Source organism: Globicephala melas, chromosome 9 (genome assembly GCF_963455315.2).
Source record: "Globicephala melas chromosome 9, mGloMel1.2, whole genome shotgun sequence".
Classification (NCBI taxonomy): domain Eukaryota; kingdom Metazoa; phylum Chordata; class Mammalia; order Artiodactyla; family Delphinidae; genus Globicephala; species Globicephala melas.
Window position 1 is genome coordinate 53996502 of NC_083322.1, and position 27935 is coordinate 54024436.

The 27935-nt window shown below is 38.3% G+C and overlaps 1 protein-coding gene across 9 annotated transcripts in view; it reads left to right on the top strand.

Moving 5' to 3' along the window:
- Positions 1-27935, top strand: part of CDK14 (cyclin dependent kinase 14) — a 716216-nt gene that overhangs the window by 241990 nt on the left and 446291 nt on the right. Inside the window, exon 1 of one of the 9 annotated variants that reach the window (XM_060304566.1) lies at positions 12583-12717. The exons of 6 other annotated variants lie outside the window; for them this stretch is intronic. The gene's annotated coding sequence lies outside the window, so the exon portion shown is untranslated. Of the gene's footprint in view, positions 1-12582; positions 12718-13274; positions 13317-13489; positions 13573-27935 lie in introns of those variants that run through there. 2 more of the 9 variants (XM_060304568.2, XM_060304569.1) reach the window with 2 other exon arrangements.

Here is a 27935-nt window from a genome sequence, read left to right on the forward strand (position 1 = left end):
TAATCACAGTTTCAATTTCCGTGCTTGTGATTGGTCTGTTTATATTTTCGATTTCTTCCTGGTTCAGTTTTGGAAGGTTGTGCTTTTCTAAGAATTTGTCCGTTTCTTCCAGGTTGTCCATTTTATTGGGATATAGTTGCTTGTATTAATCTCTCATGATTCTTTGTATTTCTGCAGTGTAAGTTGTTAGTTCTCCTTTTTCATTTCTAATTCTATTGATTTGAGTCTTCTCCCTTTTTTTCTTGATGAGTCTGGCTAATGGTTTATCTATTTTGTTTATCTTCTCAAAGAACCAGCTTTTAGTTTTATTGAACTTTGATATTGTTTTCTTCATTTCTTTTTCATTTATTTCTGATCTGATCTTTATGATTTCTCTCCTCCTAATTTTGGCGATTTTTTGTTCTTCTTCCTCTAATTGCTTTAGGTGTAAGGTTAGGTTTTTTATTTGAGATGTTTCTTTTTTCTTGAGGTAGGATCGTATTGCTTTAAACTTCCCTCTTAGAACTGCTTTTGCTGCATCCCTTAGGTTTTGGGTCATTGTGTTTTCATTGTCATTTGTTTCTAGGTATTTTTTGATTTCTTCTTTGATTTCTTCAGTGATCTGTTGCTTATTTAGTAGTGTAGTGTTTAGCGTCCATGTGTTTGTAATTTTTGCAGATTTTTTCCTGTAATTGATATCTAGTCTCATAGTGTTGTAGTTGGAAAAGATAACTTGATACGATTTCTATTTTCTTAAATTTGCCAAGGCTTGATTTGTGACCCAAGATATGATCTATCCTGGAGAATGTTCCATGAACCCTTGAGAAGAAACTGTATTCTGTTTTTTTTGGATGGAATGTCCTATAAATATCAATTAAGTCCATCTTGTTTAATGTATCGTGAAAGCTTGTGTTTCCTTATTTATTTTCATTTTGGATGATCTGTCCATTGGTGAAAGTGGGGTGTTAAAGTCCCCTACTATGATTGTGTTACTGTCTATTTCCCAGTTTATGGCTGTTAGCATTTGCCTTATGTATTGAGGTGCTCCTATGTTTGGGGCATAAATATTTACTATTGTTATATCTTCTTCTTGAATTGATCCCCTGATCATTATGTGGTGTCCTTCTTTGTCTCTTGTAATAGTCTTTGTTTTAAAGTCTATTTTGTCTGATATGAGAATTGCTACTCCAGTTTCTTTTGATTTCCATTTGCATGGAATATCTTTTTCCATCCCCTTACCTTCAGTCTGTATGTGTCCCTAGGTCTGAAGTGGTTCTCTTGTAGACAGCATATATACGCGTCTTGTTTTTGTATCCGTTCAGCCAGCCTGTGTCTTTTGGTGGGAGCATTTACTCCATTTACATTTAAGGTAGTTATCGATATGTATGTTCCTATTACCATTTTCTTAATTGTTTTGGGTTTGTTATTGTAGGTCTTTTCCTTCTCTTGTGTTTCCTTCCTAGAGAAGTTCCTTTTGCATTTTTTGTAAAGGTGCTTTAGTGATGCTGAATTGTCTTATCTTTTGCTTGTCTGTAAAGTTTTTAATTTCTCCATCGAATCTGAATGAGATCCTTGCTGGGTAGAGTAATCTTGGTTGTAGATTTTTCCCTTTCATCACTTTAAATATGTCCTGCCACTCCCTTCTGGCTGGCAGAGTTTCTGCTGAAAGATCAGCTGTTAACCTTATGGGGATTCCCTTGTATGTTATTTGTTGCTTTTCTCTTGCTGCTTTTAATATTTTTTCCTTGTATTTATTTTTTGATAGTTGATCAATATGTGTCTTGGCATGTTTTTCCCTGCATTTATCCTGTATGGGGCTCTCTGTGCTTCCTGGACTTGATTGAGTAGTTCCTTTGCCATGTTAGGGAAGTTTTCGAATATAATCTCTTCAAATATTTTCTCAGACACTTTCTTTTTCTCTTCTTCTTCTGGGACCCCGTACTTTGAATGTTGCTGTGTTTAATGTTGTCCCAGATGTCTCTGAGACTGTCCTCAATTCTTTTCATTCTTTTTTCTTAATTCTGCTCTGTGGTAGTTATTTCCATTCTTTTATCTTCCAGGTCACTTATCCGTTTTTCTGCCTCAGTTATTCTGCTATTGATTCCTTCTAAGGAATTTGTAATTTCATTTATTGTGTTGTTCATCAGTGTTTGTTCACTCTTTAGTTCTTCTAGGTCCTTGTTAAACATTTCTTGTATTTCCTCCATTCTATTTCCAAGGTTTGGAACTTTACTATCATCACTCTGAATTCTTTTTCAGGTAGACTGCCTATTTCCTCTTCATTTGTTTGGCCTGGTGGGGTTTTACATTGCTCCTTCATCTGCTGCATATTTCTCTGTCTTCTCATTTTGCTTAACATACTGTGTTTGCAGTCTCTTCTTTGCAGGCTGCATGTTCGCAGTTCCTGCATGTCTGCACCCAGTGGGTGAGGTTGGTTCAGTGGCTTGTGCAGGCTTCTTTGTGGAGGGGACTGGTGCCTGTGTTCTGGTAGGTGGGGTGGATCTTGTCTTTCTGGTGGGCACAGCCTCAGCTGGTTGTGTGTTTTGGGGTGTCTGTGAAGTTATTATGACTTTAGATAGCCTCTCTGCTAATGGGTGGGGTTGTTTTCCTGTCTTGCTAGTTGTTTGGCATAGGGTGTCCAGCACTGGAGCTTGCTGGCTGTTGGGTGTAGCTGGGTCTTAGCGTTGAGATGGAGATCTCTGGGAGATCTCTTGCCAATTGATATTATGTGGGCCTGGGAGGTCTCTGGTGGATCAGTGTCCTGAACTTGTCTCTCCCATCTCAGAGGCTCAGGCCTGACACCAGATTGGAGCACTAAGACCCTGTTAGCCACACAGCTGCTAGTGTTGGACGGGCTCCTGCAGAGGTGGGGGGTGGCTATGGCTCACCATGGGGACAAGGACACTTGTTCAATAAACTTTATGTTGAAAGTGTCAGTATGTAACCATGGGCTCTCTGTTCTGATTTGATTCTTTAGAGGCAGCTTTGTAGTTACAATGGAGAAATATGATAGATAGTGAGAAAGAGAAGAAAATTGATAGAGATAGATACATAGGTAGATAGGGAATGAACTAAACATTCTCAATAAAACGCATAAAGAACTGTAAATACATAGCTCCTTTTACTTTAGCCAAAGGAAGTATCAAGAAAGGCTGTATGTAGGGTAGTACCTATAGCTGTTAAAAAAAAGTGTTTGAATAAGTGGTTGAATTTCATGGAATGGTGCAAAAGCACAGTATAAGCCACAACAGAAATAGAAGTACTGGAGAAGAATCAATAGGAACTGATGGACCTAAGAAGTGAATGAGCAAAGGAGCCTAACAGCCCACAGCTGATACAGAATGAAATGCCCAGGTTGATCTGAACCAAGAGAACCAAGACCAGTACCAGACCTCAGGAAGAGTCGGAGCCCCAGGATAAAGGATTGTCTGTGATGCCTAAAGGCTTAGTACCTGGTCCCTCTAAATATACGTTATCCTTATCACTGGGTTGTAAAAGCCTTTGTTTTACTGGACACTATTCTAAGCAGTTTGTACACGAGTTAGCCTCACGACCACCCTCTAAAGTATACAAACTATTATCATCCGCCTAAGTTTCTTGCCCAAGACCTGGTTTGTCTGCTTCTTGAGCTCATGTTCTCCATGTACCTGTTTTGCAGCTTATGTTGAAATTATGCTTCAGTGTGTCTGTTTATATGGTTTCATCTATGGTGCTGTCTCTTTTGACCTTATTAAACCTGTTTTATCTCTCAGGGGTCTGAATTAAAGGGCCTGTGGTTGATATGAGAGGAAACATTTGAACCGAGGTGGATAGCCACCTGGTTGTCATTCCTTAAAGTCAGGTGGTCCTGCTGATGCCGTAGTTACTCTGTGCCCATAGAAGGAACTAATTGTGATGGGGTCAGTCAAGAAGTATGAATTGAATTATTATTTTTTAAAAACTTTTATATGGATTGAGTCTTCCTTGAATGATTAGGAGAAACAGTGACTATTGAGGGAATCAGGTGCTTCAGGGGAGGATTGATAAAACTAAGTTGATCGATTGGGCCTTTGTGTTTCAATGAGTAAAACCCCACCTTCCCTAAACTAGAATCAATATTGGAGAGAGGAATGATAAGTAAAGATGATCTCTCAGTTCCCTGTGACTTGCTGTTGCAACAATTCTCAAAGCTCAGTTTTCCTTAAGCAATATGAAGAAAGAGTTTGGTTGTCTGTGTCCAGGGTAACTAGGAAAAAACACATCTTTGAACCGTACGGGCAGGCAGTGTACATGGAGTCCCTGGAGTCCATCCAAATAATCTTCCACCAGAGTGTAGAAAAGAACCATTGTTCATGAGGGTTCAAATCATGGAAATTGTTCAACTCTTCTAGGCTGTGCTCCTACAATATTACAAAGGTTCTTTGTTAAATTAACAAATTACATCCAAATATCGATAACAATTATTATGCTACGAGTGGTCTTTGCTGGTCTTTGGATATACATTTCCCCCCAACATCTTACCTATTGAATTCTTTGTGACTCTAGTATTCAGAATTTGATTATCTAAAATGAAAGTCTTCCAGTTTTGCTTGATCCATCATTCAGAGGCCTCCCTCTTTCTGAGGTCTCTCTCATTCTGAACTCCCATAGTATTTTACTTGTTCTTTGGCAATTACTTCTTGTATTGTATTTATTTGTGTAAGTATCTGTGAGAGTATCAGTTGTGTCTCATTCATCTTGATATCCCCCATAATGCTTAATATCAAGTTCAATAAATGGTTGGTAAATGAACTGAACATGAAAAAAATCCTTTGGTAATGAAATACAGAAAATGTAGTTTACTTTATGTCTTCTTAGCAGTTTCTTTACATATTCCATCAGTCCCTAGTGTACTTTTGTGGCTTTTTCCAAAATCCCCTTGCTGTTAGTTCTTTAATTTTTAATAACCCTCTTTCCCTCATGGCCAGAAATCTTTAAAGCCAGTGTTGGTGTAACAAACTGATTTCCCTCTCGTAATTCCTATGACATTTCTTGGCTGCTTATGGGTGCCATCAATTTATAAGTGGTGTCTACAAGGCCAAGTCAGTTTGTTTCCCTCTAGGCGCTATGCCTAAAATTTGAATACATGCTATCATAGCAACTTGGATGCCAGATTAAAGTAATTGGTCCAAGCATTCAGGCATCCTACAGGTGCAGATAACTGATTAATAGGTCATGCTCCATGACTTATGGCAGTTATATAAATTCCCCTGTAAATTATAAGAATAAATAAATAATTTTAATATATGATAATTTAGTAAAAATTTATAGAATATTATATATAGTAGGTTTGTGAGGTAGCTTTGTGAAACCTTTAACTACTATTAAACCCTCCTTTCCTGCCATCATATAAGTCAAAATCAACCTTAAATCCTCTTTTCTTAGATTTTAAAACAACACATCTATTGTTACTTAGCTCTAGCTCTGACATTAGTGCTTCACAGTAGCTCTGCATCCTTTTGTACATGTATTTTCACGTGTACCAATGTTAGCACTCTGGGTTACAAATAACTGAAAATCAACTTGAAGTCACTAAGAAAAAAATGGAATTTATTGGGAGGATAATGTGACAGAATAGAAATAGGAACTTGACAGCCACGCTTTAGAAAGTCAGGCAACCAGGCAGTTGGTCCTCAAGGGCTAGGACCAGGGATCCCATGTTATCTGTGCTGTCTTTCTTATCCTCATCTTTACTCTTAGTACTTGGTAGTTCAGGATCCCTGTCCAGTTTCTCTACAGAGCTAGAGACACTTGCTTCTAAGCTGGTGTTTTCTCTGTTTTGCCACCATCAGGGGTGCAGAGGTGGGGTGCAGTTCTGGTTGGAAAAGTCCCAGGGAATGACTGGCCTACGTTGGATCCCTTGTCTGCTCCTAGACAGGGCTCAGCCCTCCCTAGACTGTGGTGGATGGCATCAGGGCAGGAGTCATTCCAGGCAAAGAGAAAAAATGTGCTGACCATTCAGAACAATTGGTGCTACTTCTTTTTAGAAATAGGAACCTATCTTATTTTAATAACCACTCAAGAAAAACATTTCACTAGGAGTAGTAGAAAGGATTCAACCAATATTTGCGTGCTGCTGTTGTCACTGTTTTACTGGATACAAAATGAGTGTAGGGGGAAGTTAAAGCCTTTCAGAGTTGTTAATATCCCTGTTACTTATGCATTTTTGCAGCAAACCTCATCCTCTGTTGCACCAGTGAGATTGGACTGGTTATATGGTCTCGTGATGATTCTTCCTTAGACAAATGATCACTTTGGTTTGCTTTCTCTTCTTTGAGGGTGGTGTCCATGTGGTTTCAGAATTATCTGAACTATAGCTGTATTGGCTTGAAATGGCAAATACTAAGACATTTTCTGCAGGAAAATTATTTAGATTACATAGGAGCACATATTTTCATTTTAATTGTGAGTTTCTTCAGCTGGTTATCTTTTCATTGTCATGAGTGTTTATTGTTGAATGTACAGCATTGTTATCCATTCTTTCCCATGGTCCAGCATCCTATTTCATTTTATTTCTTAAGTGTGTAGATGAGACAAAGGGAGCAAATTATTTAATGAATACCTTTTGTTTTAATATTTTAAAGTACTTACTAGATCAGTGGTAGGGTATTTCTAGATTTAAAAATGCAAAACATAATTTAAAAAAAGTATTCATTAAAGTTATTTCTGTATGTCTATTTCGCAAGCTCTTTTAAGAAAATTTTCTTCCTTCTGGGATTTTTCTGATTTTCTAACCACGTGAAATTTTAGAAAGCTGGGATAAAGTCCCTAATATAATAAAGCTGACTTATAACCCTGAACTAGAAAACTTGTTCTCTTCTTTTTATGGTTAACTAAAAAACTTGGAGAAGTTAAAAAAAAAAAAAAAAAGAGACTTAGCTCCTTAAGAAGCTTCAGATAATCATGGATTTGTAGTCTCCGTCCTTAGTGGAATCTTGGCATCATGAAGAGAGAAAACCCTCACATCTTTTCTCAGTGCCTTTGCCTTTCTTCTTGCTGCTACCTGAGGATTTTGTGTCGGCCTCTGAAATGTTGTAATTTAATTCACATTTGTCAGAACATATACGTTGTACATGTTTGGAACTCTCTGATACTGTCCTTTTGTGAACGCGGTCATAATAAAATCTCTTCTACATCTGGGTTCCTCTGCTCCATTTCACACCACATCAAAATCCTGTTATGTTTCTGCTTGTGTGTTAATAGAAAAAACTATAGTGGGCCATGTAAATGCCCATGCTTTTTATATATCACCTTAATAATTATTGAGTACATAAATGTGTATGTGTATGTATGTAGAAGCCATGTAATATATGTTTTAGTGCAAATACAAGTCTTATGTGACAGGGATTGGAAAAGGAGAAGCAAAGACTGAGATGCAAACAGGTTGTTACCCAGGGTAATTCAGGACACACAACCAGGAAACACAACATACAGGAAGGAGGAAAATTGTTCCCTAAAAAGAATTAGGCTGAAACCTTGAATAGAAGCAGAACTGTGAACAGATATCCGATTTTTGGAATATAGGCAAAAATAAGGCCTGTCTTTTAACTATTGTAACCTGCATCTATCTGTTTCTGTTCTTAGATTCATGATTCTCAACCTTCCATGCCACTTTTTAACAAACACAATCTAAAGCTCCCCTTCTCTATTTTTGGACTTTTAATTTCCAACCTACAGTGAAGTTCATAACTGAACTTTCTTCACCTGGACATGTTTTCTGCAGTTCACAGGGATCAGCACAGGATTTATCTCTAGCCAAGAAACATTTATAGTGCATCTATTGTATGCAGGACCTAATATCAGCCCTGTAGGGAATGCAGAGATGAAGAGGATATGGCCTGTGTGGGTGTGTTTGTAAGGATTTTTTTTTTTTAATTAGTGCTCTGGATGCATGGGTTTTGAATGGTCTGCCCTCAGTCTTATTTTCCCAGTAAATTACCTTGCTTTCAGGGTGCAATTTAATAGAATGCAGCGTTTCTCAGGAACAAATATATTGGTTGATAGAATTATTCATATTTACTGATAAAATTAGTTCATTTTTTTCCCTCCAGAATCTAGAAAGCACTGAAAATTGTGTAGTGTTAAGAAGAAAATCCCAAAGTTTCCATGAAATGCCATGAATGACATGTGGATGTTTTTGGTATGTGGTTAAGAAATGGCTTTTAAACATGCAATTCAAACTCCTCCAGAATTTCACAGTGTTTTGAGAAATTTGTTTTTTAATTGAAGTATAGTTGATATACAATGTTGTGTTAGTTTCAGGTGTACAGCAAAGTGATTCAGTTATACATACATACATATCGATTTTTTTCAGATTCTTTTCCTTTATAGGTTATTACAAAATATTGAGTATAGTTCCCCGTGACATGCAGTAGGTCCTTGTTGGTTATCTATTTTATATATAATAGTGTATATATGTTAATCCCAAACTCCTAATTTATCCCTCCCCATCTTCCCCTTTGGTAACCATAAGTTTGTTTTCTATGTCTGTGGGTCTATTTCTGTTTTGTATGTAAGTTCACTTGTATCATTTTTTTTTTCAGATTCCACACATAAGCAGTATCATATGATATTTGTCTTTGTCTGGCTTACTTCACTTAGTATGATCATCTTGAGGTCCATCAGTGTTACTGCAAATGCATTATTTCATTCTTTTTTTACGGCTGAGTAGTATTCCATTGTGTGTGTGTGTGTATATATATATATATGTATATATGTATGTATATATGTAGGTATGTATATCACATCTTCTTTATCCATTCATCTGTTGATGGACGTTTAGGTTGCTCCCATGTCTTGGCTATTGTAAATAGTGCTGTAGTGAACATTGGGGTGCATGTGTCTTTTCAAATTATGTTTTTCTCTGGATATATGCCCAGGAGTGGGATTCCAGGATCATATGGTAGCTCTGTTTTTAGTTTTTTTAAGGAACCTCCAAACTGTTTTCTATAGTGGCTCTACCAATTTATATTCCCACAAACAATGTAGTAGGGTTCCTTTTTCTCCGCACCCCCTCCAACATTTATTATTTGTAGACTCTTTGATGTTGGCCATTTTGACTGGTGTGAGGTGATACCTCATTGTAGTTTTGATTTGCATTTCTCTAATAATTAGCGATGTTGAGCATCTTTTCATGTGCCTTTTGGCCATCCATATGTCTTCTTTGGAGAAATGCCTGTTTAGATCTTCTGCCCATTTTTTGATTGGATTGTTTGGTTTTTTTTTTGATACTGAGTTGTATGAGCTGTTGTATATTTTGGAGATTAATCCCTTGTCAGTCACATCATTTGAGAAAGCATTTTAAGTGAATAACATTTCTCTGAATATATGGGAATATAAGTAATGACTGACACCAGCTGAGAAAAATTAAGTCAAAATTTTTAGGGCTTATTAAAAAATTAGGGTTTAGGTTTACTAGAACATTATTAATATTTAAAAATCAATCATAATGTAAACATTTCACTGTAAAAGTTTACAATCAGAAGAAATTGCTAGGGTTACATGGAACTATTATAATTTGAAATTGAACCTCTTGGGGAAATTTCAATCTTTTCTCTATCACTTTCCAAAATAAAATAAAATATATTCCCTCCTTTAGACTTAAAGATTTAATGAAATTAATTCATAACGTAGGTGACTTATTGTATTAAATGTATATGTGTAAAGTAGCCTTTTCTCTTACCCCTTTCCTAACCTTTGAAAAGTTTTCTTATTTAATGTTTTCTTGTCTTTTTTCAGTTAAAAAAAAAAGAGCCCTTCTCTGTCCCTTTTTCCAAGTACCTTTTTCTCCAGGTTTAGTTTTCTTTGGCCCCATCTGTCTGTGAAGGTCAGACATCTGGCAGCCTCATATGTCTGAGATAGCTCCATGTAGGATGATAGGAAACAAAGGGTTTCTGCACAGATGAGAAGTACCACAAAGCCTGTATGGTAAAGCCGTGGTCATTGGGTGCCTAGGCTAGTATTTCTCCACTCAGGAGAAAGTTCCTAGTTCTGCTTTGAACCCACCATTTGACTCAAACCTTTATTCACACAGTCTTCTAATCAGTCTATTTATCTAGGACGCCCAGGACAGGGATGGTTGAAGAAGCTGTGGCAAGACTGAGAAGGGTGTGGTGGTGTTAGAAGGAAGTGGCACATTTACAGCCATAAGAAGGAGAGACTGAAGGCAAAGAGAGGCTGGACCATCACAGTGAAGCGGTGGAACTCACATATGTTGGTTATTGAGATTAGGAGACAGTGGTCCTGTATACCCGCCTTTAGACCCTCATGGTTGTCACTGGTATTCGTAATTGACTCCATCATCAATTGAAGATTAGATGTTGTTTATTATAAGCCATTTAAAATGTCAGAGAAGTGCATAATACTTTTTAGAATTAAAAAAAATTATAAAAGCAGGCATTTCAAGGGACCAAATTTTGTTCACTTGCAAAAATGACCGAAGTAGATGTTAGTATCTAGTATTTTTGTCAGTTTCTTTCCCATCTTCTTCTCTATATCCGCTGAGATGGTGTTTTTACAAAAGACTTTTTGTCTCTTCTCTTTGAAGATGGACCCCTTATTTTAATCTCTACTATTGTTCTTCTGTGGTGTGGTTTTATATACATCTCAATGTCCCCTAATAAAGATATTCTTTTCTTTTTTAATTAATTAATTAATTTATTTTCAGCTGCGTTGGGTCTTTGTTGCCGTGCACGGGCTTCCTCTAGTTTCAGTGAGTGGCGGCTACTCTTCATTGTGGTGTGCGGGCTTCTCATTGTGGTGGCTTCTCTTGTTGCGGAGCACGGGCTCTAGGCACATGGGCTTCAGTAGTTGTGGCACTCAGCCTCAGTAGTTGTGGCTCGTGGGCTCTAGAGCACAGGCTTAGTAGTTGTGGCACACAGGCCTAGTTGCTCCGTGGCATGTGGGATCTTCCCGGACCAGGGCTCGAACCCATATGCCCTGCATTGGCAGGCGGATTCTCAGCCACTGTGCCACCAGGGAAGCCCAAGATATTCTTAAGAGCAGTAGGTGGCAAAGCTTCTAAGACATGAACATAGTGATTATTTCCCACAGCTTCACCCTCAGCCTCTATCTTTACTTCTGTCCTATGGTCAAACTTCTTGTATAATTCTATACATTTGTCGACACTCTTTCCCCCACACATTCTTCTCACACATTTCTCAAGCTCCCCATCCATTTCCACTCTACAGGAGTCCACAGAATTTGTTTGAACTACTATCATCAGCAGATCCTCCTAATATTTATGTATATAACAAGTACTGAGGGCTGAGCTTTTGTGTTGCAGAAAAAAAATAAAGTTCAGTATCTTCCCAGTGGCATTCAAAAGGATGAAAGTGAAGATGGTTTGGAAATAGGGGATGCGGGAGATGATTCCCTTAAACCAATTACGATGTGAAAGGAAAGCGCTTTTCCTTGAGATTTCTGATTATAAGTGTGCACCTAGTCCTGGGAGCTAAATGAATATTTGACACCGTAGTTACCTCTTCTTGTACTTAATTTCTTAATTAAATGAATATCTATGAGGTCATATTTCATGCATGACTTTTTTGATTTCTTGCCTAATGTATTTTTCAGTTGTATCCTTATGTCTTAATCTAACTTGTGCCCTTTTGTGATTCTGTTCTCTAAGGATAGGAAATAACTTTAAGCAAGGATGAATTGTAGATCAACCACTCTCCTGTAGGGGCCGCTATGAGAGTAGCAATTTGGCATCCTTCCTTGCCACTCAGCACCGTGTGATATGACTTGACACAATTAGTCTAAGGATTGTGAGCTCTGGTTTGTGTTGATATTTTACTTTTGAGGGTGATATGAGCTCTAACTCCATCAAGAATTCTGCAGGCTCATAACTATGTATTTTATCACTTTGGTTCCGTAAATGCTACACCTGTGCATTTTTTTTTTTTTTTTTTACCTCACGTATTTGGCGCATGGTTATTTTAGAGTTCTCATCATGCCCCATTTGCATATGAGAAATCTATGCACATAGACATATTAAACCATTTTAGTGGCTTTGCAGCACGAATGATGGTATCCTAAACTTGGCCTTCTATAGGACCTCAGATTACTGTTTAATGGGGTTGTCACTCAAGACACTTACTGGCTTTCACCAGTGCTTTTAAAAAATTGAATTGAGCATGATGAGGTGCATCCCCTTGATTAAATGTTTTTCCTCCTATGCAATCACCATTAGCTGTTTGGCTCCCATTCTGTATTCTTTTGAAGCAGCCCTGCATTACAAATCAATATCTTTCTGAAGGGACAGTGTGTCGTGAATTGCCTGGACAGCATATGCACGGTTACTTTGGCTGCAACGTTGCTGCAGAGCCTGGTTACACTGCCTTCCTGGGAACTCCAGAGGCAAGTCCATCGTGTTTGGAGAAAAAGAAAAAAGATTCTTTTGGGAAAAAATTGAACTCTTAAAGCTATTGATACTGAATGTTAGCATGTCCTTTGTGTTCTTCTGAACCATATTTGGTCTTATTCCATGGAGATTAGCTTCTGTAGGTGGTTTCTGGGTGAATTTTTTTTTTTTTTTTTTTTTTTTTTGCTTTTGCTTCCCCCTTTCTTGGTTGTAGTACGGCCGTACCATTTCAGCTTGCTAGTGCAGAAAGATGTGAATTCAGTTGCTGTATGGGCCTGGTCTGGTGCAAGCACATTGCTAGAGACATGTTAAAGAATTCCAGGTGATTCGAGCCTGAGAGAGACAACAGCAAAACGGTAAGACCGAGCATGCTTAAAATCAGAGCAGGGGTTTTAATTTGGAGCATCTCAGCAAGACTGAATCCTGACTCACTCATTTACAACTTGAAAAGGATTCATTTTGTGCATGTCATTTTACTCACCCCCTTCTATTTAACTGCCCAAAACGTCACAGATTGAGCAAGGGGCTATTTAAACTAAAGATCTGACAGGAGGTTACCCACGGAAGTCTCTTGAGGTTCCCGAGGCTGCTGCCTGTAGTTTGTAAACACCAGTAGCAGCGATAAGATGAAGAAAAGGTTTGCGACTGTGCTTCTTTGCCATAGCTGAATCTTATTTCTTCTGAGATTCGTCTTATTTATTATAGCTTAAAGAGATCTGACAGATTGTTTTGCCTGGCTATGCTTGGCCGAATGCCCTCTGAGTCAAGCCAGTGAAGGACGGGATACGACTTTTCTCATTTGGGTAAACTGATGTCCATGAATTAGCTGGACTGGCTCTGAGCGCAATAAACATCTCTAATATATTAGGGATCTGGGGCTTCCTCCCTGCTTCTCCCGCCCCCTCCCTTCGGGCACAGAAAGGCACCTGCTTTAAGTGTGTGCTGCCTGGCAGAGGTCAGTGTGCTGGTATTTTGCATCATTACACCTGTAGTGGTTATGCTTTCATGTACAGAAGTGATAATCCTTCATGCAGTTCTGCTTGAAGTGCTGACTCAAAGAGTGGACTGTTAGCGTTTTGTATGCTAATGGAGAACTCCTGCATGCATGAAGGACCGGGGCAGCAGACAGCCTCCTCCAAAATGATGCTTACCTGCTCGCGGAGAAGATAACAGTTGAGAGACAGAAATGTAAACCTTGATATCTGCAGAGGGTGAATTCCTTATTTCCTTTGTTAATGGGCACACTGTGTTGGGGTTGGAGGTGGTTGAAGTTGAAGGACGTGTTTTAATACTGTTCAAAGTGAGACTACTACATTACGTGGTCCTGGTGAGTTTATAAGGATCCATCTATTATACAGGTACTGAATGTTAAGGATGTCAGCATTTGATTTCTTTTTTTGCTTTAAAAATATTCTTCTTATGTATACTAGAACTGAGTACTTCGTGTAAAATGTAAATGATGTAGCTAGTGAATATTAGTTGAGAAAAGCATCAGTAACTTGATGTAGCATGTTGGCCACAAGCCAGCTGTATATAATTTTGTGACATAAGTATTTTTAAGAAAGAACTCCTGATTACTTGATAGGCTTATTGAGAGAAATATTGATAATGTTTGGGTTCACTAGAATTTTTTTGGAGGAGTGAAGGAGCCTTAAATATTTTTCTGTATTCACTCAACTATTTATTGTAAAGGTTGGACATTGATTTTAGGGAATGAATATTTGGATTTTCTTCCAAAGAGAGTTCAAATTTTCTTTTATTTTGACCATTTACTATTTCCTAAAATATCAAGATGATCTATAAACTATTCTTTTCTATACTTCAATTGTTCCTTAAGAAAACAAACTTTTTTTCTACTCAGAAGATGATGTGCCGTGTGTTTCTTTTTCTGAGAGTGATGTTTCTGGCTATTTATATTTTTACCTTCACTTTGTGTAAGCTGTGAGGTTTATTTTTTTCACCCTGTGACAAAAGGAGTTGTACATTTGCAAAAAGTAAGTAATTTTAAAAAAGGGGTAGTAGAGCATTAATATGATATTGATTTTACAGTCAGGTTTTTATTCCTCATTGTGCAAACATTTATCACTCATCTACTCTAAGACATCATAAGATGTGCTGTGAAGGAAGTATAGATGAAATAGATACACTCCCTTCCCTGAAGGAGCTTAGATATAGTAGCTTTGGTATTTTTCTCAGGAATATGCCCCATTATACTTTCTCATGAATAAGTAAATTTGATGTTTTTTATATTTTCCTCCTTAGGAGACTCCTTCCTCTATTTTCTTTTAATCATTTATTTATTATACAAACATTTGTGGAGAGTCTACTGTGTAACAGTGTAACTGCTGTGTAACAGTAAGTAAAACAGAGCTGGTCCCTGCCCTCATAAAACTTACAATCTACTTATTTTTAAAATATTTCAAGAAGAATTTGGAGGCAAGTTTTTTTCATTTTGGGCAATTATGAAACAGACGCTATATGCTTAGATTTTTTCCATTTTAAAAATTGTGGTATAAAATATACATAACACAAAATTTTCCATTTTAACCATTTTTAGGTATATAATTTATTGGCATAAGTACATTCACAGTGTTTGGCTGCCATCATCGCTGCCCACTTGCAGAACTTTTCATCATCCCTAATTGAATTCTGTGTCCATTAAATGATAACTCCCCATTCTTCATCTCCCCAGCCCCTGGTAATCTCTCCAGTCTACTTTCTGGGTCTAAGAATTTGCCTCTTCTTGGTATCTCATATCATATCAAGTGGAATCATACAGTATTTGTCCTTTTGTGTTTGGTTTATTTCATTCAGCATGTTTTCAAGGTTCATCCATGTTGTACCATGTATCAGAATTTCATTCCTTTTTAATGTATGCTTTGATTTTTTTATATGGAAAAGACAGCAGTTCCCCACCCCCCTTATGATTTCACTGAATCAAGTTCCCATATGGACCTCTATGGACATCTAATAAATATGGATAATTTAGAGATACTAAAAATAAAAGTCCGGGGGGGAAGGGCAAGGAATGAAGAATAGAAATGCACTGAGGGAATGATCTAAGGATGTATTCATTTGGATTCTTTACGTGGGCTAGTAATTGAGCATGGTAATTGGGCTAGTTAGATTTTCATGTCAATTCTTTGCTTATAGAAAGCAACTATCAGCTGAAATATTCAATGGAAGTCTGGACTGTAGCTTTTGTCATTAACATTCACTTTACCCACTCTACTTCTAGTCTTTTACTTTATCTAACTTTATGAGCAAAGACTGATCATGTTGAAGTCCTCTTGCAGAATCAGAGACTCTTAGGACTGGGAGGTTTTTCAGCAATTGTGTTATCTGATTGGCTCATCTTCATTTCATTTGGCCAATTGGAGAGCGAGATTCCACTCAGTCTCCTGACGCCCACTGCAAGCGTTCTGTCACTCCCCACTGCTGTTTTCAGTGGACACTCAATCCCCAAATGCCAGGTATCCTCTGACTTAGAGGGGAGTGAGAGAGGGTATTAGCTTGATGCCGTCTTAAGCAGATTTCCATTGGATGAGGTAAGCCTGGCTTCATCAATATAGCATTCTCTTTCTCATATTTCTTCCTGTTGCTGCTTTTAAATCCAGATGGTTTTCTGATAGAAGATCCTTTTTAGAAAGCCAAGCTAAGGCCCTAGAGCTGTCTGTCTATCTATCATTGACTGATTTGATGATTCTTAGATGGGATCAATCAGCAGTTTATATCCACGCCTTTAACATACTATTCAGGAAACACAAACATATATGAGAAGAGGAAGATTCAACATGGCAGTGTCTAATGCCTGAGACTTCCCATCTTCCCCGTCAGCCTGTCCTTCTAAAGAAATCTTTTTGCTTTCTGCCCTTGCCCCACCCCCTAATACTTTGATGTTCAGGCTTGACTTTTGATATGAGGCTGATTGAGAGTCAGATTAGTCAAAAGCATGTTAAATTTACATTCTGGAAGTGGTGAACAGGCAGGGAGGATAGGTCAGAAAACCTTAAAACACAGAGCGGTGATTTTGCTCAGTTTTAAAAATGCTTTTCTTTTGCATCAGGAGAAGAAAGAATGAGAGAAGTGTTGCAGATCAGGTCTCTGCTTTCCTTATTTCTCGCAGGATGTAAGTCCCAGGGGACATGTAAGGAAGACAGCCTGGTGGTCAAGAGCTTGGGCTTTGTAGTCAGAGTCTTGGAATAAATCCCGTTTCCTGTGCGAATTCTCTTGTGGTCTTGGACACGTTACTTAACTCTTGTGTGCCTCAATTTAATCATCCGTAAGATTGGGACAATAATAATACCTCGTGGGGTTGTTGTAGAGATTAATTGAGAAACTACTTATAAAGTATTTTTAATAGTAACTCATATAATAAGAGCTCAATAATAGCTATCATCATCATTGTCATGGTCATCTAGAAGTCCTTAATTTCCATCTCTCTTTTCTATCAACTTATATCTTGCCCAAGATTCTTCTCCAGTTTGCTTGTTTATTGAGCATATATGACAATTTCTTAATGTTATTGGGTTTGAGTGGATAAAAGGAGGGTGTGAAAGAATGCTCCAGTATTCTAGTTATCATCTGGCAGGTTTGGGAAGGATTATATGTTCTATAGACTTCCTCTTCGGCCCAACTGATACAAGTTTGCCCCAGTGGCTTATTCCACAGCTAAATGAGATCTTGCTAAAGATACAAAGATGACTGTAAAATGCTCCTGGAAGCACTGGGGTTTGTTTTCAGGTGGCAGACAAACAGCAGGGTATGTGTATCCCACTGTTCTGCTCTGTTCACCTTGGATATCTCAGTTAGGATTCACTATTGAATTTTCTCAGTCATAGGCAAGGTTTAAAGAACCAGTCCTCATGGAAGCAGTTAGGACTTTATTATTAATGGATTTCTGTCAAATTTATTATCACTGAAATTTTAGCTCTTTACAATAGATGGGCCAGTTGTTAAAGCTACATTGAAAGATACTTCCATTTTCTCCCCACGCGTTCTTTGTTCCCTGTGTTTCTCTTCATAAGCTCTGTGTGGTTAGTGACCCATATACGATTCTCTGAAAATTTTAAGAGCTTCAAAAGTCAATCCTATATTGAGTGGTGCCCTATATTTTTCTGAATTCTTTGGTGGGGTTTGCATCTAGATTTATTTTATTAGAATAAAACTATTAAACTTTTAAACTTTCTAACATCACTCTTGACATTTATCACTAAGTTATTTTCCAAGCATTAATAATGCAGTTAAATGTTATTAAAAAGATGGTTAATATAGGTGCGGAGATAAAGGTTGTATTTATTTATATAACCATCTGTTTCAGAGTAAGAAGAGAGTACACAATTTTATTTCTCCTTCAGGGAAGGAATTTAAAAATATTTACAATCTTTATTTTTAAATGCTGTTCATGTGGTTACCAGGGGAAAGAAATTCAGGTCTTAATGGATCAGTCAGAACCTCCAGTAGTGTCTTCTTTACAAGTTTCCAATTTTTAATGTTATTTTACCTTCTGGATGCTTTATCTTACATGAGGGACAGAACAGTGAGCTACAGATATTTGAAAGGCATAAACATGAAGGAAGAACTAGGCTAGTTTAGTACAAAGAAGCTGTGGGTGGTGCAGTGAAACTAGGAACAGAAAACAGAATTCAGAAGGCACCCGAGACTCTTGTTTGCACAGCCTCTGAGTCAAATGACAGTTTCTCTTGTCCTCATGATGTTAAAAAAAAAAAAACCCTCAAACGCTAAGCATATGTGTACAGAAAGCATTCTGGACCATGTTATTGATTTTAAACATCTGTGAATCTAAGTTCAGCCTGATCTGTTTATTGGTTATTAGTGCTCTGACACAGTGGATGTTTTAAAATTGCCCTAGTTAATATTAGTCAGCTCCCCTCCCAGGTTATTTTGTACCTCTGCATGGTGTGGGGTCCTTTGAAAACACCCTGGTTTCTTCTTCTCAGATAGGACCCAAAACAAAACCTAATAAAAAGAAAAGCTATATTTAAACCTGTAAATTCTATGAGAGAGGGGGAAAAGTCCCTATTCGCAGGAACAGACTTGTTCTTTTCTAGAGCAAGAGCTATAAGGGAATATTGTCTTGATGAAGAAACTAATTAGCCATGCAGTGTGAGCCACTGTCTGTAGCTCGAGTCTTCTGTTGTGTTGAGAATGGGGATTCCAGTTCCCCACTGCAGTTATGGGGATTTCGTAGGTTGGAATAGGCTTTTGCTTTGTGGAATCTCAACAAAGCCACTCCTGTGCTGTGTGTGGGGATTCTCATGTCATGAGCCCCATTTCTGAGCCCTCTGGCTCTAAATGAGAGGGGGGAAGTAATGTAGATGTCGATTCTAATATTTCACTTCCCAGTATGTTCATTGGGCCATGTGATATGACTGCATACTCCTGACTCTCTTTTTTTCCATGATGAAATTTTAACCAGCATATGATTATGGATGTCAAGTGAGAATGAGAAAACTCACACATCGTCTTCTTTTTCCCCTTGACTTCTTGGGGATATTTAGTAAGTTTTTAGTGGAAGCAGTGACTGAAAGAGGCCCAGAATTCCACAGAATTGCCCTGTCCTTCTGCTTGGGAGTAGGGGTTCGGGTCCTTGTCCAGACCAGGGTGGGAAATGTTCAGTTATGCCTCTCAGGCAAAGGGCTTCTTCTTTTTTTTCCGCGCAAGGGAGGACCTGTTTTACAGTACATGGCACTCTTCATGCATGTAAGTTCCTTTTAAAATTTCATTTCTGGATCCTGAAGTGACTTCCTTTGAATTTTTTTTTTCAAAGCTACTACATAAACTCTGGTAAATAAAGAGTAAAGCAAAATTCTGGGTTCACTTTGCCTTAGAATAATTTTGTGGTCATTTTTTTTTTTTTATAGATATGGTGGTCCATGGTAAAACAATGCTTCTGTATTAGAAACAAATAAAAGTTTCTGTGCAGGAAGTAATGTTACATATGTTATTATAACCTATGTATAGTCTTCTTTCTCTACTCCTCACACACTCCAATCCCATTGCTTTTTAAAAATTCCTGAATATATTGGGGGTAGCTTATTGGAAAATTTTATTTCAGAGTTCAAAATTATATTAAAGAATTATCTGAAATTACCATGATCTTTTGTGGGAAATTTGAGCAAAAATGCTACCCAAGGAATGTTGAAATGATTATCACTCATGTTGTACCCAGAGACAAACAAATTTTGCCTCTTTCACAATCTCCACTCTTTATTTGACCGTAGTAGCAGAACCTATTATTATTATATGGTTTAGAGCACTGCATGTCAAAGTTCAGTGTGCATACAAATCCTCTGGGATCTTGTTAAAATGCAGATTCTGACTCAGTAGGACTGAGGTGAGGTGAGGGCTGTGATCCTGGGTGATGACTGTGCTGCTGGTCCAAAGGCAGTCAGGGGTTAAAGAAGAATTCCTGATGAAATCCTGATCGCCCAAAATAACTACATTCCAAAAAACCTAAATAGGCCACAACTAACAACAGAGAGAGGGCATTTCAACCCTTACTGTGAGTATTCATTAAACTTCATGTTAAATTTATCATTATGAAATCATGGAATTTTAATCAGCATATAATTATGGATGCCAAGTGGGAGTGAGAAAATTTCACATATCTTCTTTCTTCCCTTACCTTTTTGGGCTAGTTACTTTTTTTTTTTTTTTCTGTACGCGGGCCTCTCACTGTTGTGGCCTCTCCCGTCGTGGAGCACAGGCTCTGGACGCGCAGGCTCAGCGGCCATGGCTCACGGGCCCAGCCGCTCCGCGGCATGTGGGATCTTACCGGACTGGGGCTTGAACCCGTGTCCCCTGCATCGGCAGGCGGACTCTGAACCACTGCGCCACCAGGGAAGCCCATGGGCTACTTTTTAGTGGAAGTAGTGTAAAATAAAGAACCTAGAGGTCAGTAAATATATGCATCTATCTATGCCAGCCTTTAAGCAAACTGTATCTCTTATATCTAAATCAAGTGTCTCACTGTAACAGAAGGGAAAGCAACTAAATAAAATTATTTTAGTAATGCATATTAAAGTACAAGCTCCTGGGAAGACCACCTAAATATTTCATAATAGAATCAGCAAAACAACGATCAAGTCTCTTGGTGATAAGCACTGAAGCCCAGTAAGGTTGTAACAAAACTACAGTCACTGAAGCGGCATAAAGGAATGTGATGTCCTCAAGAGTTCTCCATTCAACTGTGTCCATTAGCTGATGGATTCAGGATTGAATGAAATTAGGTCAGACCCCAAAGAAACCAGTCAGTAGAAAAATAAGCATTTTAAAATTAAATCCCAGTAGTGGACATTGAATTCTGGTAAGTGGGAACAGCTGGTTAAGCCTTTTTGTTGACTGGAAACGATCTCGGCTCAGAAGGTGCCTCATCGTTACGTAGTTTCTTAGGACTCATTTTTGTAATGGCCCATGTTTAGTTAAAGGGGAAGGCTTATAATAAGGAAAACAATCCATCTTTGAGTAAATATTACCAGAGCACCCAGTTTTGTGCTGCCATTTGAGCTTTGGGAACGTGAAAGAAATGGAAGACGCGGTTTCTGTGCTCTGGTGTTTACAGTCTGGTTGTGGAAATACAAATACGTGAGAAACAGAGCAAGACAAAGACCTCCTCCCACCCCAGCAGATAAACCAAACGCATCAAAACAAACTCCACAGTAGCTTATATGAAAGCACATAAGACAATGTATATTTAAGTGACGGGTTATGAGGTACAGTCTAAAAACGATGTAGTTCTTAGGGCTTTTTTGGTTGCGACGGTGACAGTGACATAGGGGCATGACTGGTGTTTAGTAGACAGAACTAGTGTTGCCAGCGTCCCACAGTGTGACTGCTACCCCATGCTGCTCACAAATAATCCCTCAGTCAAAAGGCCCAGGATGCCATCACTGAGAGACAATGCCAGGATTTTAGAGTTAAGGAACACCCGCAGAGGCTGGAGCTCTCAGGAGAGGTGTTTATGGTGTGAACCTGACTGCCTCCTCTCTAAACCCTAAAATCCTAAGGCAAAGGGGAAGTAAAAGGAAGCACAAAGAAGTGAATTTATGTGTCTGGTCTTAGCTTTCTAGTTGCTCTATTTAAAATCATTTACCAGCTGTAAGCTGCTGCCTGGAGTTTGTAGTAGTTGAGCTTTGAAAGGCCTGAAGAGCTGTTTACTCCAGCTGTGTCATTTTACAGATGAAAAGACTGAGACCCAGAGAGTTGTAGTGACTTGTTCTGGATCACTTAGTTCTGACATAATATGGGCCGCAGGCTTGCCTGTATATTCGCTAATGTTCTGAAGGTGATTTTAGGCAAGATGTTTGTTCTGATAAAACATAGCTATAAGTAAAAGTACATTCAGGCGTATATCCCTTTATATACATAGACAACACGTTCTATTTTTTTGTTCCATGTAGCTGTTCACACTGCCACCTCTGTACACACACAGACACACACACACGGGTGAGAAAAGAGAAGACTACAACCAAAGAGAGGACAAGGTACTTTTAGATCTTGCAGGTTTAGGTTAGAGGTGAAGGCAGCTGTCATGGGTTATGATTCTAGTGGCATTAGAAATTTCTCCTACCCTCGCCCCCTTCATTCCCCGCTCCTACCAAAACACCTTGTCCACTTACCCCTGAAAGCTGAATTTCTTTTATAAGGGGTGGAGCTTTTTAATGCTATAATGCTTCAAGTTCAGATAATCCAGGGAGAGGTAATGCTCTGATTTAAGTGTCCACAAACTTGTAAATGACAGATGGTGGCTTTTTAATTGGGAACAGATTTTGAGAGAAGATATTGAGTAAGAGAAAGCTGTCTGTCAGGCCCTCATCAGGTAACAGATGAGGGGAAAACAATTGTAAGAGGTTGTTTCAGTGTCAAGAATTTTGCTGTTTTAGTTTTGCATTGGCCTGTCATGGATATTCCTTTCATGAATGGCAAAAGATCATGACTTAAACTGATTCTTGTTATGGTGTTTGCCTTCATGAAGAGGGTGGAGTGAAGAAGTACAGAAGATCACACTCTGAACCCAGTAAAATGCCAATCATCAGAAAATGGTTGATTCAAAGGGACAATTTTCAGCCCCAATGAATTTGCCGGAAATGAGTGCCAACCTTACTGAATTAAGTTGTGCTCATTCAAATCCACTGCTGTGAGTTTGGGGGACAGTTGTCTGGATTTTACATAGCTCCAAGCTAAAATTGTAGGTCAAACTGTGACTTTTGGAGCCTCCAACACTGTTTGAATTGCTAACAATTTTTACTGAGTTTTGAGTCTGCCAGGTAATGTACAGACCCCTGTTAATGATGAGTGAACCAAAATAATTGATTCAGATGAACACCTAAACGTGTGGGTGCATCTCTAACCATGTTTGAAATTCTAGGTTCTATTGAATTTACTGGAAAAAGTAAAGGAACAGAAGTTTATGTTGGTATTTGTGATGATTTCTTCTTTTTATCTTTTTATTTCTTCTTTTTATGTCTGATGGTTTTCAAGTACCATCAGACATCCCTGCTTTTATACATCTTGTCACTTCAGTTTCTAAATGGATCAAGGAAGTGTGAAAAAATGCCATCATAGAGAAAACATATCCTGTTTCCCGTTGATACTGGAATGTCTGTGGTTTTCAGGCAGTACTTCTACTATAGCTATTTATTGTGACTGGCTTGGTCCATGGCTTGGTGTAGGGGGAAGTCTATGGCTTGTTGTGCCCTGTGCAGAGGGCACTAACAAACTATGTGTAAAGGACAGTGAAAGCTGATGGTGAATGTCATGTCCAAGAGTATTCTGTGCCTGGAACATCCACAGCTAGTGCCCACATCCTTAAAAATATATGTAGCTAATAAATGTAATTTTGGAAAACAATTTGTCTCAGTCTACTTAAGCATGGATGACTGACTTAACTAAATTCCCTTAATTTCAAATACTAATTTAGTGTGACTGATTATTTTAACATATTTCAGATACTTTAAACAAAGAAAACATGCACAAATATGATTATTGCACATAATATTACTACACTTACACTCATCCTATTTTAAAACACCAACACTGTGGGTTTAATTAATTTCATATTACTTCTATATTTCTTTTTATGCCTTCCTAGGGTTATAGATCTAATTAGTAGATTCCTTCCAGGGGTTTCACTAGTCATATTTTTGAATCTTCTTGGAGTTGTGTAATCTTTACAAATCCACAAGTAAAACAATGCCTTCTCCGAATAGCTGGGATTACAGGATCTGAGTTGTAGACTGTTGGGGCCTTGGTTGATTTTTCCAAAGTGATTCAGATCTAAGTCATTGGTTAGCAGTCAAGTTGAATTTTCTATTTAAGGGTTAAATTTCACTTAGTTACTAAAATTTAACTTATTTCCAAAAAATGCATTCCACATTGACTTCACAATAAATTTTCTTTACAATCTGGTGTCTCTCCACTAAATGTATTCTTTGTAAAATGTTGCTTAGGCAACATCACATACCCTTTGTTTATTACTGTGTTATACTGACCTGGTCTGTTAGTGGAACATCCGTGTTGCCGTTCTTTCTACACTTGTGCTGTGTAGACCCCCTCTCCACAAGCTTTGAGCAATCATTCCTATTCTTGGTGCAATTCCTACTTTTTCTGGCACTACTTGGCTTACTCACAGTTCTATGTGTGAAAACCAACTATATATCCTGTTATATTCATCCTTCCATATAACTGCCATTTGTCATTTATATTGACTTTTCTTTCTCAAAATCATAATGAACTCAGGGTCTTTCAATAACTCTCTTGTTCCATTTAACCATAATTTTATTTTCCTTTTGATGCTCAAATATGTAATCACAGTTTGGCCAGTAGGAATCCCTATAGCCAGATTCCTTTGTCCTTCTAGCACGGTCACTGACATTTTTGAAAGGATCCTAGTTTTCTGGTAACAGCTGGATATTTCACAGCTGTTTTGTGCTTCCTGCCCTGTGAACTGGAATCAGGTTACTTCCAAGGATTCCTCTTTTTTCATAGTGGGGAACTGGAACATAGACCAGAATCTAGGCACTGGGGGTACACATGAAAGTTAGCAGTGGATCAAAGGGCTACTATTGGGTGGTTGAAAAAATCTGCCTTTTTGAGGTTATGGGTTCCTACTGATTTTTTTCCAATTTGACATACATGCTTTTGTCCTCTAGTTTTCTTATATTATGAGATTGTATCTGCACTGACCACAAGCATCTTGTTGTAGGAAGAAAGATTCTATTTGGGGAGGGGAAATGTTTATTTAGATTGCTGACAGGTTGATGGAAAGATTCAAATGAAGATCTGGGCACTGGGGAGTAGCATCAATGTATAATCTGTCTTATAGAACCCTCTTTCATTGCTAGGACTCTAGTCCGCTCACTCTTCTCTTCACGTACCCTGTGCACTTCAATAATTTTATTCTATAGTATGCCAGAGATTGCAGCTAAGGGGAATGGGTGCCATTCTTACTTCATCTTGTCTGGATCCTTCCCCACACCCAAGCCCTCCCTCTTCTCTTCAGGGTCTGACAAGCCCATGAGGTCAGTGAGGCTGCTTCCCCATAGCCTTATGAAGGGCCTGGAGTCTGCTTTCTGTTGTGCTTGTGGTTAACAGAGATGGCCAGATCATGTTTAAGTTGTTTGTCCCAAATATTGGAAACTTGAAACTTTTCCAGAACAGTCACTTTGCCGTATGTGGAAAACTCAAGTATAGATGACTTTCCTGGATGAAGATGCCTACATAAAGCAGGCCTGATACTGTTTTTTTTTTTTTTTTTAACATCTTTATTGGGGTATAATTGCTTTACAATGGTGTGTTAGTTTCTGCTTTATAACAAAGTGAATCAGTTATACATATACATATGTTCCCATATCTCTTCCCTCTTTCGTCTCCCTCCCTCCCACCCTCCCTATCCCACCCCTCCAGGCGATCACAAAGCACCCACCTGATCTCCCTGTGCTTTGCGGCTGCTTCCCACTAGCTATCTACCTTACGTTTGGTAGTGTATATATGTCCATGCCTCTCTCTCGCTTTGTCACAGCTCACCCTTCCCCCTCCCCATATCCTCAAGTCCGTTCTCTAGTAGGACTGTGTCTTTATTCCTGTCTTACCCCTAGGTTCTTCATGACATTCTTTTTTCTTAAATTCCATATATGTGTTAGCATACGGTATTTGTCTTTCTCTTTCTGACTTACTTCACACTGTATGACAGACTCTGGGTCTATCCACCTCATTACAAATAGCTCAATTTCGTTTCTTTTTATGGCTGAGTAATATTCCATTGTATATAGGTGCCACATCTTCTTTATCCATTCATCCGATGATGGACACTTAGGTTGTTTCCATCTCCGGGCTATTGTAAATAGAGCTGCAATGAACATTTTGGTACATGACTCTTTTTGAATTATGGTTTTCTCAGGGTATATGCCCAGTAGTGGCATTGCTGGGTCATATGGTAGTTCTATTTGTAGTTTTTGAAGGAACCTCCATACTGTTCTCCATAGTGGCTGTACCAATTCACATTCCCACCAGCAGTGCAAGAGTGTTCCCTTTTCTCCACACCCTCTCCAGTATTTATTGTTTCTAGATTTTTTGATGATGGCCATTCTGACTGGTGTGAGATGATATCTCATTGTAGGTTTGATTTGCATTTCTCTAATGATTAATGATATTGAGCATTCTTTCATGTGTTTGTTGGCAGTCTGTATATCTTTCCTGTAATTGATATCTAGTATCATAGCATTGTGGTCGGAAAAGATACTTGATACAATTTCAATTTTCTTAAATTTACCAAGGCTTGATTTGTGACCCAAGATATGATCTATCCTGGAGAATGTTCCATGAGCACTTGAGAAAAATGTGTATTCTGTTGTTTTTGGATGGAGTGTCCTATAAATATCAATTAAGTCCATCTTGTTTAATGTATCATTTAAAGCTCGTGTTTCCTTATTTATTTTCATTTTGGATGATCTGTCCATTGGTGAAAGTGGGGTGTTAAAGTTCCCTACTATGATTGTGTTATTGTTGATTTCCCCTTTTATGGCTGTTAGTATTTGCCTTATGTATTGAGGTGCTCATATGTTGGGTGCATAAATATTTACGATTGTTATGTCTTCTTCTTGGATCGATCCCTTGATCATTATGTAGTGTCCTTCTTTGTCTCTTCTAATAGTCTTTATTTTAAAGTCTATTTTGTCTGATATGAAAATCGCTACTCCAGCTTTCTTTTGGTTTCCATTTGCATGGAATATCTTTTTCCATCCCCTTACTTTCAGTTAGTATGTGTCTCTAGGTCTGAAGTGGGTCTCTTGTAGTCAGCATATATATGGGTCTTGTTTTTGTATCCATTCAGCCAATCTGTGTCTTTTGGTGGGAGCATTTAGTCCATTTACATTTAAGGTAATTATCGATATGTATGTTCCTATTCCCATTTTCTTAATTGTTTTGGGTTCGTTATTGTAGGTCTTTTCCTTCTCTTGTGTTTCTTGCCTAGAGAAGTTCCTTTAGCAGTTGTTGTAAAGGTGGTTTGGTGGTGCTGAACTCTCTCAGGTTTTGCTTGTCTGTAAAGGTTTTAATTTCTCCATCAAATCTGAATGAGATCCTTGCTGTGTAGAGTAATCTTGGTTGCAGGTTTATCTCCTTCATCACTTTAAATATGTCCAGCCAGTCCCTTCTGGCTTGCAGAGTTTCTGCTGTAAGATCAGCTGTTAACCTTATGGGGATTCCCTTGTGTGTTATTTGTTGTTTTTCCCTTGCTACTTTTAATATGCTTTCTTTGTATTTAATTTTTGACAGTTTGATTAATATGTGTCTTGGCGTATTTCTCCTTGGATTTATCCTGTATGGGACTCTCTGTGCTTTCTGGACTTGATTAACTATTTCCTTTTCCATATTAGGGAAGTTTTCAACTATAATCTCTTCAAATATTTTCTCAGTCCCTCTCTTTCTCTCTTCTTCTTCTGGGACCCCTATAATTCGAATGTTGGTGCGTTTGATGTTGTCCCAGAGGTCTCTGTGACTGTCCTCAGTTCTTTTCATTCTTTTTTCTTTATTCTGCTCTGCAGTAGTTATTTCCAGTATTTTATCTTCCAGGTCACTTATCTGTTCTTCTGCCTCAGTTATTCTGCTATTGATCCCATCTAGAGTTATTTTTCATTTAATTTATTGTGTTGTTCATTACTGTTTGTTTCATCTTTAGTTCTTCTAGGTCCTTGTTAAATGTTTCTTGCATTTTGTCTATTCTATTTCCAAGATTTTGGATCATCTTTACTATCATTATTCTGAATTCTTTTTCAGGTAGACTCCCTATTTCCTCTTCATTTGTTAGGTCTGGTGGGTTTTTATCTTGCTCTTTCATCTGCGGTGTGTATTTCTGTCTTCTCATTTTGCTTATCTTATTGTGTTTGGGGTCTCCTTTTTGCAGGCTGCAGGTTCCTAGTTCCCGTTGTTTTTGGTGTCTGTCCCTAGTGGCTAAGGTTGGTTCAGTGGGTTGTGTAGGCTTTGTGGTGGAGGGGACTAGTGCTTGTGTTCTGGTGGATGCGGCTGGATCTTGTCTCTCTGGTGGGCAGGTCCA